The 11,951-nt window shown below is 38.1% G+C and overlaps 1 long non-coding RNA gene across 1 annotated transcript; it reads left to right on the forward strand.

Annotated features, from left to right (window-relative positions):
* The first annotated feature begins 401 nt into the window (after nucleotides 1-401).
* On the forward strand, nucleotides 402-7,097 carry LOC140520588 (uncharacterized). Its single transcript, XR_011972583.1, has 3 exons — nucleotides 402-462; nucleotides 3,596-3,708; nucleotides 7,008-7,097. It is a non-coding gene; the product is annotated as an uncharacterized lncRNA (long non-coding RNA).
* The last annotated feature ends 4,854 nt before the right edge of the window (nucleotides 7,098-11,951 follow it).

An 11,951-nucleotide genomic window follows, 5' to 3' on the forward strand; every position in this document is an offset into this window, starting at 1 on the left:
AGATTTTCCTTCTGACCACCCAGTAGGAAAAACATACTAAGGTTGCTGAGATTTTTGTCCGAGAGCAAAGGAGTGTTTAAACTTTGTATTTACCGCAGGTGTGCTTCCTGTCTGTGAATGTTTAATGTAATCTTAGTAAACCATTAATTTTCTTCAGTGTTAAACTTTCTGCCTTTTCACCTCATAAAACAGTTCAGGCTAAATAAACCTTATTACAATGGAATTAAGCATGGTGTCTTGGCTCCCAAAAACTACATGGGGCATAACATGCTGTGTCAAAATAGATACTGAACATTCCAATTGTTTAGGGGAGATTGTGACTTTAGGACCACGTTCTTGTTAACGGCTTAACTTGACTGCATTCTTTAAAATACGTCCATTAGCATATCTTTCTTTTGCAGAATTTCAAATCAATCTTGCCCACATCAGATATTTGAAAACACGTGGGGATGACATTTGAAGGTATACATCTTACATTTATTAGTTATACAAGTAATGATAGACTTTGTTACAAATCTAAATCTTAGCCTTTATCTTAATTCTCTCTCATGCTACAAGTTTCTGTGATCTGTGAAGAAAAGGCATCTGTCAGTGGGGTAGTAGGAGGAAAAAACGTTTTTAAAAGTGAAAATATGCATCTGAGCACATATTCAAAGTGAAGCAGCCTGCTGGGGACTTCCCCACCCCACCCTCTTCCACCAGCTTGGATTGCTTATTCAGATCAAAGTGCACCCCCCCCCCCAAAGGGGGGGTGGTAGCATTTTGGCCTGGCAACCAATACAAATTAGGGTAAATGTCCTATAAAGACCTTATCTGAGTATAGCTTTGGTTTAAGAAAAACCCTGCTTTAAATAAATCAGTTTTTAAAGAATCATTCCCCCCTTTTTCTCAGTTAAAAACCCAATACAACTTTAAAAAAAAAACCTTACAGTAAACGTGGCCGAGATTTAGGGGAATAAGTAGAAGACCTTACTTAGCTGCCCTGCTGCAGCTGTGCTCTTATCTGTCCAGAGGAAGAACATGAACAACAAAAGGGCCTAAGAAGCCCCAGTTGATGCATGGGAAAGCCATTGGCCGACCATTGTGACTGCCCTTCTGCTGAGCAAATAGTTCAAACTGTTCATTCCCATCTTCTATTCTCTCCCTGGTACATTGTTTGTGTCCTTGCATTTCATTCTGCAAGGAAGATTGCTCTCTGGGCCTATAAGCAAACAGTCCAGAAAAGAGCCAACTATCCTCTTCTTTTCCCTGGAGAACTAGCATTTTTATTTCAGCCCCAAGCTGTCAAAGAACTGGAGAGTTTATGTCAGTACCCTGAATTAATTGCTTTAAGCCGGAGCAGGCTCGATGTGCCACCAAATGTCCAGAAGATGTTTATTAATAATGTTGCCTCCGGTATTTTGGTTCCAAGCTGTTCCTCTGCTACTTTCCTACCGACAGTGCTTGCTTCTCCCGCTACCCACATGCCCTTGTGCCCCCTGTTTGCTGATTAAGCTACACGCCCCCCCGGGTCACAACAGCAAAATGGTAACTGCTTACGGTAAAACAATATGTCCCTATGTTATATGAGAGAGACATACATTCATTTTGGTGCAGAAGAGGCTCTTGGGTCATACGGCCCATGTGGTAAGCCTGTGAAAGGGGGGACTTCGGAAACAGAAAAGGCAACATAACAACGAGTTTGAAAATTAATTTCATTGGTACAATTAGCAAACATAACACCCCCCCCCCTTCCCCAGTTACCTCTCCTGTACTGTTATTCCCTTCCCCACTCTCCCAACTCCTAAGAAAATGCAGTCAAGGTACGTTGGGTTTTGAACACTGTGTATCTGACGTTTTCCCTGGTGCAAAAGAGCCTTCTTAATAGAATGAAATAATAAACCAATTTATATACCACTATAAGGCTAGGATCGTGAGTGCCATTGTGTAAATTTTCCACTTGACTTTTCATTATCTACCTGGACAAAATCAATCTATATGTATGGGATCAACATACAATTCAAGAGATAAAAGCTGAAAATAGATGTGCTTTGCATATCCCCAAGATAAAAGACACTATGCTTCATTTTCTCTTTCGTCAGGCAGATGCATATATAAAATCAATCATTTTGTAAAGGAAAGAGATGCAGGGAGCTCTGTATCCTAAATGTTTATTCCTTTGCTGGAAATATTGATCCCTCAAATGAACAGTGGTTAATAAGTAACTGGAAAGAGATATCAGCTCTTTTGCCCTAGTTTTTCTTCCTGCAGTCTGGGTCAATGTCTGTCTTTTTCTTCCCCCTTCTCTTCCTATAGAACTTCCCCTATTAACATTGGTTGAAAGGCAAAGCTGCTCAAGTGTCTCCTGAAATTATATTCACAGATACAAAGCAGCCTGTAAAAGCACATTAGAGCTCACATACAACCAATATCTTTGCCAAGAGAACCCCAAATGGGGTCACAAAGAGTCGGATACGACTTAAAAGAAGTAACAAAAGCACAACCAGGAAATTCAAAGTTTATGAATAATACTTCCCTCTAACCCCCTGAAACAACTTGTAGAAAAACATGATAGATTGGGAGTATTTAGTGGTTCATTTAAAACAACAACAGCAGCACCTTTTTATACAACTTGCATTTCTTTCCATAAATATATTTATAATTAAAAAATTAAATTTATAAATTTCTCCAACATTGATTTTTGCTTTAGTTAAAGATATTCCCCCATTTAGAAATGAGTGCTATAATTATTAAGAGTGCTCCCTAGCATTGCCCTTCTCCAGTTGGGAATGCTCAGAGTGCTATATGTCTGTCTGTCCATAGGCATTTCACACCTTGGAGCTGAATGAATGGCTCTTTCCGGTAAACCCTACTCTGGTGTGTATGGGCACAACACCACAGTCTATTAGATTTGTCATGCCTCATGGGTCTTGGGCCCGGGGGGAGGGAGGGAAGGGGGAGGTAAATTGATGGATTTTTACATTTTATGAGTGAGAAAAATAAGGGCCAAAAAGTGATGAGTTTCTGATAGATATACAGCAAAAGGAAAAGTGGACCATTAGGAAATGGAATCTTTCTCCTACACACACACACACACACACACACACACTCAAATTTCTAGACCTTTTCTCACATTGATAAACAGAAACATGTAGCTTTGCTGCTGAGAACTGCTCTATTCTAACTCTTTGGGTCCATTGCCTTTTGAGGTAATTTTAAGGTTTTTTTGCTAGTTAGTTATAAAGATTGCTGTGTGTAGTTATCTGGGGTTGGTGCATCACCGGGTATCTGTTGGCTTGTCAAAATGGTTTTATAACTTTGTAGGGAAGTTAATTGTTTATCCACACAGTTTGGTAAACAAGTTTGACAGAATAAATTACATATTGTATTCTATTAACGATGAGCCCCAATTGATTTTCACAGCTCTCCCCCAATCAGCAGCAAATCTGAATTTCTAAATGATAGATTATCAGATAGATCTTTTATCTTATCATGAATGTCACAACTGCATGCACAATGCCCATTCAAACATATTCCCTATCTCTTACCCCAGCTGGCTTTGTCTATCACCGTCTTACAGTTATTGTTCAGTTAACCCCTTCTCATTTCATTGCAGAAACTCTCAAAAGAAATCTTGTCCTGTGGAACCCATTCCTGAGAGAACAATCATTTTGTGGTCAAAGCTCAGTGAAGAAGAGACCACTTGTTGGAAAGGAAAGTTTCTGTCAAGTATGACTTGTATTTGTTGGCCTTTGAGGTTCATTTCAGTTAGATGTTTCTAGACAAGGCTCTATGTTTTCAATAGTTATCAGGAGCTGTGGGAGAAACAATTTTCCTGCTTTTATAACTTCTACTTGTTAAAGATATGAATAACCAAATATAGGCTAAGCATAATCCCAGTGTATCTCAGATATTTGGGTCAAGATGAATGATGCCATCATCCTTCTCAACAATGTTTGGTAAAAAATGTTCAGGTACCTATTTGTAGATTCTCGACACACAAAGCAAAATATATACCATTGCACGTCTAAATTTTTAAACCTAATGTATTCATAGCATTACTGGCAGTTCCAGGCCCAGGAAAACCAGAGTGCTTCTTGAATGCAGTTAAAATTCATCACTAAGAAATGAACAAGATATAGACTACGATAATACCCAGGAGGATGTCTAGGTATCAACCAGCTACACAGACCTTGGAAAAGTATTTGTGTGTCAGTATCAACAGGTGTGAAGGAGAATATGTGCATGTAAATAAGGTCAATATTTAGGCCAGGATGTAAGTACATTTCTCTCTCTGTCTCTCTGTGTCTCTTTCTCCCTCACCCCTCTTTCCCACCCTCTTTCCTGAAACCTGCATCTCTAAGGCAGGTGATCCAGTCTGAGATTTTCACAGTGTAACATTCTACTATCAGAGGAGTGACACAAATCTGACCAGCACTAGAAACAGAATTATTTTTTCCATATTACATTCCTAGCAACCATTTTTTTGTCCAATGTGAACATTATTACAATTTCCATGGGAGACAATGTAAGTTCGGAAAACAAACCCCTAACAGTGTAGGGAAACTAATGAGGCAGAAATGTGTTGAGACTTTCATTAGCTCTCGCATCTGAAGTGTAGTCCTTGAATTAAAACTTTTAAGAAAGGGAAATAAAGGATTTTTTAAAGGGCAAAAAGTAAAGGAGGAAATCTCCCTCTCTCTCTCTCTCTCTCTCTCTCTCACACACACACACACACACACACACACACACACACACATCACCACTTCACTGGATATAACATGGGCAGATCTGTATCCATATTGACTTTGGAGTAAGTTGCCTTTGGACACACCTGAGTCCCACGTAAAAGTCCAGGTCTTCCAGTTATATTTTTACAAGTCCTGTAGTTATTATTAGGGTCCTATTTGGTGCAAAATTTCTTCTAATGGACAAAAAGTAAAGTACTCATCATTTCCCCTGCTCTGTGACTCCCAGGTTGTACCCATATGTAAGAAGTTTAAAAAAATGATTCATTTACCTAGATAATTTGAGAAATATGTGCTTGTTTCACTTATCTGGATTTGTTTTTGGGGGGGAATGATTTCTTTCTTCTTTATTCCTCTGTTAAATTGTCTTAGTTCCCTATTTTCTTTTGGGAATATATACACAATCTCTAGGTACAATCACAGAATTTCCTGTGATTTCCAGATTTATTCCACTGTGAGAACAACCTGAGAGCACAAACCCATTAAAATGTGAACTAGATCTTTAATTGGAGGCTAAATTGAAACTTAACTCACATTTCTGAAACCAGTGTCTCATAGTTTAAGAAAATATTAGTCAATACTCTAATGATTTGGTGACCAGAGCTTGTATATTTTTTTCTTATATCTTCTCTCAAAATATTTTGTATTTAAATAGAGAAAATTGAGCTACATGAGATAATTTATTTATTAAATAATGCAAATATGAAAGAAAAATCTGGAACAAGGTTGACTGATATCACCTTCCACCTCCATCCCCCCATTTCAAAACTCTCAATGAAAATCAATTCAGATACTCTGGATGCAGCATCTTCGAAAGGAGAAAGGCATAAGTCCCTTGCAGCAGATAATCTTAAAACTTTCCACATAAATCAGAATAAGTATTTCCTCAAAGGGTTCAAGATAGAGGAGGGGAGGGGGCGAGAGGGAGGGAGGGAGGGAAGGAGAGAGAGGGAGAGAGAGAGAGAGAGGGAGAGAGAGAGAGAGAGAGAGAGAGAGAGAGAGAGAGAGAGAGAGAGAGAGAGAGAGAGAGTCCTGTCCATGGTAGCAGTTTTAGCTTAATAATTAGACAGAAATGTTGAAACTATAACTCTTTCCATTGTCCAAGTCACCGTTACCTCATATGCTTATTTTTCAGGCAGAAATGTAAGAAATAACCAACATTCTGGAGAAAACTAAATTATAGTCCTATTTATTGAACTAGATTTGTTGTTCTGCCAAACAAAATAGCAGAGGTAAACAGCAAGAAATATTTGATTAATATAGGAAAGAAAAATACTTGCTAAATATCAGAGACATTCAATGTTAGGAGCTGTTACTAATTTTTTCATTATCTTTTGCTTTCCATCAAAACTATTTCACGTGTAAATATGAACAGAGACAAATAAAACTAGTATGACAATTTATTTAGAAGACATTGTTCATATAAAAATCTGTAATAAAATTGATTCCACATACACACACACACACACATACACATAATATAGCTTTGGGCTTTTTCCCCTTGATCTACAATAGTATCCACTGGAATATGCCATTTCAGTTTTGTATTCTCTTGTACATATGTGTTAAAGGAATGTTTAAAGGAAAGGGCATGATGTTTCATTACTCTATTTCTCCTGTCATGTTAATCTCCACAAGTAAAAATGGAAAAAGGAGTAGATTCTTTTCCAGAAATTTGAATGCAGTAAAGTTAACTGTTTCATTACATGAAATGATCGTTACAAGATGACTCTGAATAATTCTCCTCTAAAATATGATCAAATTGCACCAAATGGGATCTCCATTTTCTCACATATATTATTCAGTAAGGCAGCAATGTTATTTATAATTTTGCCAAAGTTGTCCATAAAATGATAAAGTCTTTAGGAATGATTTGTGTTCCAATCTACCATATTTTGTTTTCTAGACACTTCCCAAGACAAGACTGACTGGTTTTCTAACCTAATACACAGAGATCTTTAGTGAATTCATTAAGCCCGAATATGTCTGTTATGGATGTCATTTAAATGAACAAATTCTCTGCTCAGATGAGGCTTCCTGCCATCAGCTATCATTTAGGAGATGCAGAGGAAATATCTTGAGCCTCCAGCACAGGAAATTGTTGTGTTCCCTAACTTCCTAACTTCATTCACGCTCTTTAAAGGGTGCAAATTGGTTGTGTATTCATTCAGAAAGTATAGGGAATATGATGAAACACTGAGCAACTTGATGTTTGCATCTATCATGAAAAATGGTGATTGTTTTTCTCTCCCTAATTCCCTTTTCTCTTTTTCCTCCTAGAGATTCTGCCTGAGCCCTGAGAGGTGGAGGGACAGTGTCTTTGTTACTGACCATTTTTACTTTAAAAAAAAAAAAAACACCTGATAAGCTTCAATTTTCAACTAATTTGAAGAGTGAGAATGCTGGTAGGGAACAAATGTCAACATCAGCTTCCTGGAAAATCGGACTGATTCAAATAGCAAACACTGAAGTGGTGTTTCTCTGCTATGTGATTTCCTGCCCCACCTGAGAAGAAAGTGATCAATTTTACAAAAGAATGGGAAAAATAGAAGCTCCTCATAAATTATTCTGCTGGTCATGCTGTTAATAATTTTTTTCATAATTGTGGAAGGAAAGAGTGTATCAGGTGTCATCATTTCACAGTGTTTTCTTGTTTTACAAAGTGAAGACTATTTCTTATTTTTAAAAGAAGGGATAGCTTTCTGGATTATAGAGTGTAACTTAGGGGGAAGAGGAACCCCAAGAAACCTTTCATAATGTTTGCTCTATTTGAATACCAGATGGATAGTGCAGTGTTCACAGTAGTATCACCCATTTCCTTTCCACTTGGCTATTTTTACCTACTTTCCCTGAATCCTTTATTCCCCTGCAGATGGTTACATTCTCATACTGGATTGGAATAAGGTCACAAGCTATGCATTAGTAGCAATTAGTTCCCTTTTTTAAATGGAAAATGTCATTAAGTTCTTGAATTATGCAAGACCAGAGGTCACAATACAGTGTCCCTTTTGGGGGGTCTTTATGGTGCAAATGCCAAAACAAGGAGATCCTATCTGCAGGAGTAGATCTAAGGTTTACAAAGTATCTCTATTTAGTCTGACAGGAAAATTAAATTAAACCAGGCACTCATTCATTGTCACCCGTTAACAGGCTTGGGAAAATTGTGGGTCCCCAGGGAGCCTGTTCAAGAAATCACAGACAACATGGTAAGTGAAGAAGTATATTTTATATTTCATTTTAATTTGCTGCTGTCTTTCTTTGTGTTTAACAATCAACAATTTAAACAGCTAAACAGCAGAAACACTCATGATCACACACACACACACACACACACACACACACACACACACATACACACACACTGCCCCAATCTTTCTCTCATCATACAAAACCTTATCCTGGAATAAAAACTTACACCCCATCTTGCCCAAGGTGGAATATGAAAATCACAGGAAACCTTGTTTTGCTGCTACAATTCTCCGACCTGTGAATAAGTTGCTCCTGACCAACGTGTTCCTGGAAAAGAAAAATGGCGAAGGAGGGGGTCAAAAGACAATTTTCTTTCTACTGGATTTCCAAAACCGGCAAGAAGCGAGGCTAGGGTGGTTGAGGTTGCTTCTTTGACAAAAATAACAGGGCAGGAACATGGATTAATGCTGAGGTTAATTTGTCCTCAGCAGTCTCTTCTCACTTTCTCCAGGGATGGGAGTGGGGGGGTGGGGAGGGTGGGAAGTGAAGAGGAAGAGCAATAGAAAATTTGAACCACAAACCTGCTCAAAGAAAAAAAAGACCCAAAGTCTAGGCAGATCAAACAAATTTTCCCCACCAGCTTGGACCAAGGGTGTATTACACAGGAGTTCGGCTGACTGGGATAGCAATGGTGCCTTCCATATTCTGAGGAAACTAGGGTCTTAAGGCCCCAGACATTTCTGGGACGAGTTTTATTGCCCCCTTAAGGCTGCTTCTCATCATTTCAATTAGATTTCATTCAACAGATGTTTATTATTAAGTGCCTACTATGTGCAAGGCATTTTGAAAGATAATAGAAAAGCAAAGATAAAATCCCCCCCCCCCAAATGCAGATGTTTAAGGTGCTTACATTTTTCTGGAAGTTCTACTTTGCTCTACCCTTGACCAAATTATTTCACTAATCGGGGAATACTGTTTTGTTTTTCTTTTTAATAGTCTACTGGCTCTCCTCCCCCTTCCCATTACAGTGGACCTAAGGGGTTAGGAAGAATAAACCTGTTGTCCATTCGAGTACACAAAATCGTTGGTATGGGGAAAAACAGTTTGCTCTGGTTGTATTTCCATTTAGGGGTAGTGGGTGGGCTGGAGGAAGGTAAGGGAGAAGAAAGATGTATGGACAAGGTTCTTCAAAATGAAAATTTGAGCGTCCTGTGGAAGCTTAGTGGTAGGTTTGATAGCCTGAGCTCCCCAACCACAAAGTACAGATCACACTGTGATTTCTCCACACCATCCTCCACCCCCTCAACTACCATTTCGCGAATTATGAAAATCACGGTAACATAGGGAGAGAGAAAGTGGCGCAGGACCACATTTGGGTCAACTCTTTGCAGACCTCTGAATCACCTGACATACATCATTGTATCTTGAGCAGCACAAACGCACACTGGGAGATTAGGACCAAGCGAGAGGGGGAAGATTAAAAGACAAGACAGGTTTGAAAAGCAGCAGGAACTACACCGACCTTCTCCCCAGCCCCACCCCCACCCCACAATCTATTTTGCACCCAGGGATCTAAAGCGCTCTGGAGTTTGGGCGACTACGTTTAACAACAATCAGTCTGGGACTGTTCTCTCTCCCTACGTTCTGAGCAGAAATATCTTTTGCCGAGCCAGGCTCTGGACTGGGGCTTGACTATGCTGACCGTACCTTTTCCTACGATAAATGGATGAGGATAAGAATTCAGAGGGATGGAGAAAGAAAAAAGTCTAGTTATTTGTAGCCCAGCCCATGCCGTCCAGAGAAATACTAAGAGGCAAAAACCTGAGGGGTTTTAAAGGGTCTCTAGATTTCGTTGAATTAAGGGAGAGATGCATAAAAAAGAAATGACTGCCCTCCTGCCTCTTCTGATCTTGAGATTTACGTTTTAGGATTAGGTTTGAATCTGGAATTAAAGAACGAATTAAAGAATCTATTCCTTGGATCTACACAGCAACCCTTCTCCTAGATTTTTTTTTTTAATTAAAAAAATCCAGTTCTAAGCAAACACTTGTGGGCCGAACATTACTGCAAATCAAAAGACAATTTACCAGTTTTAATTTGATTTTTTTTCAACTTTGGTAACATTCAATTTCATGGCTGAATACACATGTAAATACCGTTAGGTCGTTTTCTCCCTTCACCAGACCTCTCTGCCTCTACTCCCCCACCACATGCACACATCTCACCCCCACCACCATCCTGCCACCGAATTACCGTGTGCCGTGCCTGACTGTGAGTATGAATGTGAACCCGAGAGCGAGCCCGAGGACCTGGAATTTGAGCTTAAGAAACAACAGACACACACAGGTCTTCGTGTCCGCGGAAGACTTGAAAAGTTAGAACATCCAAACTGGCCCCCAGCTTTCCTCACCCTTCTCGATACTGGCATCAACCTTGCTACCCAATACTTGGTAATGGGATTTTGATCTCAGAAAAAAAAAATCTATGTTAATCCAGATGTGGGCATGATCGGAGGAAAAAATGAACGACGATTCTACATAATTCAAGTGTAGAAACGCAAGATACCCAGGAATATTTTCCTCCTCATATTATTAGCTTCAAAACAGTAAAAAAAAAAAAATCCCATTGGGAGATTTCATTTTTCCCTGGGAGAGATATTTTCAAAGATAATTAATGACTACAAAATTAAGAAATGTCGAGATGTAATCCAAAGTCGGAAGAACTTTTTTTAATTGGCATTTTTCGGATCAGTATTCCTTCTTCCTCCATCTCCTCCCCTCAGCCCCTGAATTTTTCATAGGACAGGAAGAATTAAAGTATGCCATTGCTTTAGCGAAAAAAAGGACTCTTAAGGAACAAAATAATAACGGAAGTTTTCATAGCTTTTAAGCTGCTTTACATTCATTTTGGTATTTGAAGCAAGATGGCAGTAGCAAGAATTATGAAAATAAATCCTAGATAGTTGACAATGTATATGTCATCAGCAGCCCATATGAGATATTTGTGACTTCATCAGTTTGCTACATTTTTTTCTCAGTAACCCTCATTTAAAGGGGAATTTTTTACTTTATTCTCATGAATGACTGAGCCTCACCAAATACCTAGATTGATTTGTACAAGATAAATATAACATTTCCAATAGATGAGATTTTGTGCACCTTTGCAAACGAGTATTAGAAAAGGAAGGGAAAATGACAGGTGAGTTTTTATTGGTTTATTTGATATCTGGTGTTAGGGGGAGGGGGTATTACATTATAAAATTCCATTTTACATCCTTCATTTCTTTCCCTGAGGTTTAATGAATTCTCTCTAGCTTCTAGCTTCCTGATTGTTCTCCTTCCTACTTTCTCCCAAAAGGAAGATTCTGTAGCACCACAATGAAGAAAAAATTTCAACCACTTTAGTTCCTTGGAGCCTAAGTGCTACAGAGATTTAACTCATTTTGATGCATTTTCTTATTTTCAAGAGAGAGAGATCATGTAAAGGAGGATGGAGAGGAAAAGGACAGAGGTAATGAGGAACTGATTTTAAAATCGAGGTTTTATTTCAAAACATTTTCTAGCTAATAGAATCCTTGGGACAAATAATAAAGAAATTTCATTTGAAATAACACTTTAAAGGAAGAAGCTGCTTAAAGTTGTTTTTAAAAACAGAAACATTGCCATTCTGTAAAATCTATTCTTTCTCTGTCAACCATTTAAAATCAATTATTGCATATATTTCTTAAAGATCAAATATTAGGCATTCATGTTCTCTATTTTAATTAGCATAAACCATTATTAGTTTTACATTTTTACACAAAAGACAAATTACCCGTAATTTCACATTTTGTTTTTTATAAGCGTAAAACATAATAAACTATAACACCTGCAAGGCATACCTGTATATATATTATATATATATATATCATGCACTTAGTGAAATGTGTTCATACAGATGTGCAATAATATACCGTACTCCTTAGGAAGATGTTACAAACTTTATTAAAAGAAGAATGTTTCAATAGAATATCTCCTTAATATAATATTCCCTTTA

The sequence above is a fragment of the Notamacropus eugenii genome, chromosome 1, assembly GCF_028372415.1.
Source record: "Notamacropus eugenii isolate mMacEug1 chromosome 1, mMacEug1.pri_v2, whole genome shotgun sequence".
Classification (NCBI taxonomy): domain Eukaryota; kingdom Metazoa; phylum Chordata; class Mammalia; order Diprotodontia; family Macropodidae; genus Notamacropus; species Notamacropus eugenii.